The sequence below is a fragment of the Anolis carolinensis genome, chromosome 2 (genome assembly GCF_035594765.1).
Source record: "Anolis carolinensis isolate JA03-04 chromosome 2, rAnoCar3.1.pri, whole genome shotgun sequence".
NCBI classification, from domain to species: Eukaryota; Metazoa; Chordata; class Lepidosauria; order Squamata; family Dactyloidae; genus Anolis; species Anolis carolinensis.
In genome coordinates this window covers 300481078-300487163 of record NC_085842.1, presented here as the reverse complement: position 1 = coordinate 300487163, position 6086 = coordinate 300481078, and the positions used below count along the sequence as shown (strand labels likewise).

General features: G+C 43.1%; 1 long non-coding RNA gene across 1 annotated transcript; it reads left to right on the top strand.

Annotated features, from left to right (window-relative positions):
* Positions 1 to 26: 26 nt before the first annotated feature.
* Positions 27 to 5538, top strand: LOC134296756 (uncharacterized). Its single transcript, XR_010003606.1, has 2 exons — positions 27 to 413; positions 1542 to 5538. It is a non-coding gene; the product is annotated as an uncharacterized LOC134296756 (long non-coding RNA).
* Positions 5539 to 6086: the final 548 nt, after the last annotated feature.

The window sequence follows — 6086 nt, the reverse complement described above, 5'->3', positions numbered from 1 at the left end:
CCGCCGAGGAGGCTTCCTCTCGTTTCCGGGTCGCCATAGCAACTAAATCTGGCTCTAATTCAGGCCTGGGCCCACTGGGGCTCTCCCTCCAGGTGTTTTGGACTTCAACTCCCACAGTTCCTAACACCTGGAGGGAGAGCCCCAGTGGGCCCACGTCTGCTTTCGAGACATTGAAATGTTCTCCAGAAAGGGCAGACACATCCATGACTCCTTCACTGCAACTGTCTTGATTCATGCCCATTCATTTATCAATTATTTATTTAATGTATTTGTATACCGCTGGCAAAGTGTGTTAAAGCACTGACCTGCTGAACTTGCAGACTGAAAGGTGCCAGGTTCAAATCCCGGGAGCGGAGTGAGCGCCCGCTGTTGCTTCAGCTTCTGCCAACCTAGCAGTTCGAAAACATGCCAATGTGAGTAAATCAATAGATACCGCTCCAGCGGGAAGGTAACGGCGCTCCATGCAGTCATGCCGGCCACGTGACCTTGGAGGTGTCTACGGACAACACCGGCTTTTCGGCTTAGAAATGGAGATGAGATTAGAAACAGATTCATGTACATCTAGAAAAGATATTAAATACAAATTTTAAAATGACACCACAAATGTACCTTTTGAACATGCCCAAAGAAGAATTGGAAAGGAAATATGGAAGAATTTTGTTTTACGTGACAGTGGCAGCTCGGATAGTATACGCTAGATATTGGAAAACCTCAGAGGTACCTCCCTTAGCAGAACTGGAACAATATAGAGTTGCTGATGATGGACAAAATAACGATGCACTTAAGAGGAGAACCTTTAGAGGACTTTGTTAATGAATGGCACCAACGATCCAATATTTCAATGTAAAATTAATCTAAAAATGTACGTAGAGGAAGCTAATAGACTGAAGGCAAGGAGGAAACGGATATAAATTTGGAACGTATAAATTTTTTTATTTGTACTATACAAATAGAAGCCTGTGACCCCTTATTGAAAATATATTGTCTGAGAAATGATTATGAAAGACTAATAGATGAAAGTATGGCACTGTATGCAACAAACACCTGCAATGTATATATATTTGAATGAATGAAAATAAATAAACATTATATATATAAAAAAAGAAAGTAAAAAGAAAAGAAAAGAAAAATAAATGGAGATGAGCACCAACCCCCAGAGTCAGATATGACTGGACTTAACGTCAGGGAAAAAGCTTTACCTCTACCTTTCTTACCCCTGGGAGGACTCAGAGCGATTTACAACATCATGGCAAAATTCAATGCCAAACATATATGTAAACCAAATCATATAGCTAAATAATAAATATATAACTATGCATTAAAACAAATAAACCATCAAAACATAAGATATATAAAACATTTAGATATTAAAACATAGAATTAAGACACCTAATATAAACATTAAAATCACATGATCCAAAATCATAGACCGGGCCATTCCAATTGTCAATTGCACATATTCCCTATTTATTTCTTGCACCGCATTACTTTACTGGACAAAAGTGTGGTCCCATAACCATGTCTTTGTTTTCTTTCTGCAGGTCAAGGGGGGGCACTGATCCAATCTCATTGGGGATAGAGTTCCAGAGCCGAGGAGCCACCACTGAGGAGGCCCTGTCTTATCTCCACCAACTGTACTTGCAAAGGAGGTGGAACCAAGAGCAGGGCCTCTCCAGAAGATCTTAACCTCTGTGGTGGTTCATAGAGGGAGATATATTCAGAAGGTAAGCTGGACTGGGACAGTTTGGGGCTTTATGGGCTAAAGCCCAGCGTTGTGCTCAGTAGCAAACTGGCAACCAGTGGAGCTGACATAACAGGGGAGTTGTATGCAGAGGTGGTCCAACCATAAGGCGAAATAGGCATTTGCCTGTGGCGCCATCGTCCCGGGGGCACCATCGTCCTGGGAGGAGGGCACCACTCTCCACCTCCTTCTCTTTCGGGCCTTCCAGCGGCCGCACTGGGCCTTCCGGCCAGCGCAGACCCACCTTCGCACCACGCAAGCCCACCTTTGGGGCCTTCAGAGATTGTGAGGTCTGTAGGAACTTGGAAGCTAGGTATGTGGGGTTTATATATCTGTAGAAGGTCCAGGGTGGGAGAAAGAACTTTTCTTTGAAGCAGGTGTGAATGTTGTAATTAATCACCTTGATTAGCATTTAATGGCCCTGTGGCTTCAAGGCCTGGCTTCTTCTTGCCTGGGAGAATCTTTTTTTGGGAGGAGTTAGCTGTCCCTGATTGTTTACTGTCTGGATTTCTTCTGTTTTCAGAGTGTTGTTCTTTATTTATTGTCCTGATTTTAGAGGGGTTTTTTTAATACTGAGGGCTATCTGGGTTATCTAAGTCCACACTGCCCTATATCCCTGTTCAATGTTTAGTGCTAAATTTGCAAATATAGTAATTCCTACATAACATTACCATGTATTGAACTGCGTTTTCTATTGATTTGTTGTAAAACATGATGTTTTGGGGCTTAATTTTTAAAATCATAATGTAATTTGATGTTTTATAGGCTTTTCCTTTATACTTCCTTATTGTCCAACATTTTCGCTTATCCAACGCTTTTATTTTTCAGTGATTGGTTTGGGGGCGCCAAAATTCTGTTCGCCTACACTTGAAAAATACCTAGGGCCGGCTCTGGTTGTATGCTCCATGTACTCCACTCCAGTAAGGAGCTTGGCTGCTGCCTGTTGGTTCACTTGAAGCTTCCAAATAGTCTTCAACAGTAGTCCCACATAGAGCGTGTTGCAGTAATCTATTCAAGATGTAACAAGAGTGTGGACCACAATGGCCAGGTCTGGCTTCTCAAGGTACAGGCGCAACTGGCGTACAAGTTTTAATTGTGTAAAAGTTCCCCTGGCCAACGCTGAAACCTGGGGTTCCAGGCTCAGCAATGAGTCCAACATCACTCCCAAGCTGTGAACCTGCGCCTTCAGAGGGAGTGTAAACCCATCCAGGACAGGCTGTAATCCTATACCCTGTTCATCCTTCCACCTGACCAGGAGTACTTATGTCTTGCCTACATTCAAATTCAATTTGTTCGCCCTCATGCGCACTGTCACAGCTGCCAAGCATTGGGTCAGGACCTGAACAGCCTCCTTAGTAGCAGGTGGAAAGGAGTGATAGAGTTTATCCGCTGGCACTCAGGGCCCTTCCACACAGCGGAATAAAATCCCACATTTTCTTCTTTGAACTAGGATATATGGCAGTGTGGACTCAGAAAACTTAGTACAAAGAAAATATTGTGGATTATCTGCCTTTATATTCTGGGTTATATGGCTGTGTGGAAGGACCCAGAGTCTGACCTATCTTTGAACAATGAAGTGAAGTATGCTTCAAGGAGACTTACTTGAAATGAGACTTGTTAAGTCTTTCAACATGTCACTGCACTCCTTGTTGGCTTTTGCCATGTCAAATCAAAATGGCCGCCCACCAGGAAATTTGTTGAGACTCAACAAATCTATTAATCATTTGGACCTTGGCGGGAGATTCAAAACTGGCTGGCTGGGAGCCCCAAAGGCTTGCCAGAAGACTTGTGGCAGCTGCCAGCTCTAGAAGATACATTGTTTCCAAATCCCTCTTTATGAATTACAAAATAACTCCTTAATAAGACACCTTTATTATCTCCTCCTTGTCTTTCTATTGACTTTCATGGCCTGCCCCAATTACTGTGTGGTCCCTCAGAGAAGGGAGGGTTTCTCTCCCTTCTCTTCCCATTACCACTGCCCCCCCCCCCCCCCCCCCGTATGCTCCCCAATCCTTGGTCTACCTCCATACCCAGAAACCCCGGCATCCAGAACTAAGTGCCCCTGGTATCTGCGGATAAGACAATGCCAGTATCACTTATGTATTCTTTAATATTTTATGTTTTATTATTTTATAAAATGCTTTTGGAGCCACAAAGCCGCCACCACGACCTTGGTGACCTTTCACCGGCACTCCCTTCCCTGGAATTCCCCCTGTGTCTTCTTGGCCTTCACCTCAACAAAGGACCCAAGCACCCATCATCTTTGGAATCAATCCATTTATGTTGATTCCCATTTGAACTGGCTGTACAGAGGATGATCGGACCCTGAATTGGGCTCATTATCATCTGGCACCCTTCCTGGAGTTTGGAAGGTCTTGCCACTGCTTTTCTGATTACCCTTTACCCCTTTCCCAGGAATGGATTTCTTAATCCCATCACTCTGGACAGCATGTTGCAAGGTCAACAATGGACATAGGCACAGTGGGCACCAGACCCACCTGATGGGTCATTCACTAGACAATCACTACAACAATAATTCTCAGGGACCTGATGATCCTGCTTTGTTAGTTTCGAGGTTGAGACACTGTAGCCCATTCATAAAACTATATTGTCCTTTGTTTTTCCTGATCATCTTGCCCCCTGCCTGTCTTTGGAGAATCATAATCGGCATCGGAAGTGGGGAAAGCTCTCTGATTGGCTGCCGGGTGCCGCAGCCCCTCCATGTGGAGGGAATCCTCCCAGCTTCTTGTGACATCAGAGTCAGCTTCACCAATCAGTGCAAGGCTGGCCCCAGCTGGGCATGAGTGCGAAAGACAAAAGACTGAACTGTGTAAAATGTGTGTTTTATCTGTACCATGGCACGTCAGCTTCTTTGAGTGGCTTACCGCTGGCTGTAATCCTTTCTGGCTGGATCAAATAAATTGCCTCCATGGCTTTTGCTTCAAGTGGTGAGACTTCTTTGATTGGGGAACATTGGGTTTTAGCTTTAGGTCTTGCAAGGCACAAACCCTGCAGCCTGGTACTAGCTCTTGTTATTCGCGCACTGCATCTCGCTATCCGTGGTCCAGATCTCACTAGCCATGAACTGCCCTAAATTGCTCAATAACATATATATATGTGTGTGTGTGTATGTACATACATGAATAAACTTATTTAATAAAATATAACCAGATAGGCCCAAAGACATTCACCTCCTTGCTGAAAGATTTCCTGGACAAGAAGAATGGGCAAACCCTCTGGGCCTTTTCACAAGCACACTAACCCTAATCTCTGCATGTGTATGCAGAGAGAGGTGGTTTCCTGTCAGCCCAGATAGACCCTATGTGGTTCACTTGAAACTGAGAGATTGCTGTCCACAAAAATAGAGGCTTAGAGTATGTGCATGTGTTAAACCTCTTTATTAGCAGCCAAGCCTGATTGCCCAAGATCAGCACCTTTGTTCCTTGAGTCTTACACCCTTGTTTAACGCTCCGATCTTTGTTTGACACAGAACTTTGAGCTTATCAGAGGCCCATCTCCATGTCTTTATCATTTGTTTTCCCCAGAGAGTGCTCTCCCAGCTGATTGGTCCTTCACTCTGATCAATCCCCAGCTACCATTCCCCCTCCCAGCCAATCCTGGCATGGATCCTAGCCAGCCTCTTTTCTGGCCAACCAGAAGAGGGACGGGAAGACTGAATACCTGTATCAGAACTGTATAAGGTATCTTGTATTTCGCCGTATGTTTATTATGAAGCAAATTGCTGTACTTGCATCCCTTTTGGCCAAATTGAATAAACCTCTATGACTTGTCTTCAACTTAGTGAGTTGATTTCTCTGTTCTGGTCTATCTGGCTTTAGCATACGGCTCTCCAGGCACAGATCCTTGTTAACTGTGGTCCCTGTTAACCACAACACAGTTAGAATCATAATATGACTTATTTATGCTTTATTTAATCAAAATAATTAATTTAATTATTTATCTGTGAGGACTGATTTAATTAGTCTCATTCTAAGTAATCATAGTCTTGCAGCTCTAGGTTTTTTTTTTTTTACCTCTATCTAAATACATCCCGATCTTGTGAATCATTTCAACAAATATTTCATGTGGAGTGAAAACAGGATTGGCCATCTCAGTATTTCTGTCTTTTGTCTCATCTATGTAGGGTCTCACAAATATATATATATTAAATAAACAATAAAAAGACATTTTTAAAAAGTGAGTGGTTAGGAAAAAATCTATGCCATTTTTGAGGTGCTTGATGTTTCACACTTCTTGCCCTTTAATTTCAATGGCATGATAACTTTAGCAATGGCAATATGATCCTGTTGTTTCTTTTTTCACTGTACATTTTAAACAACTTTAT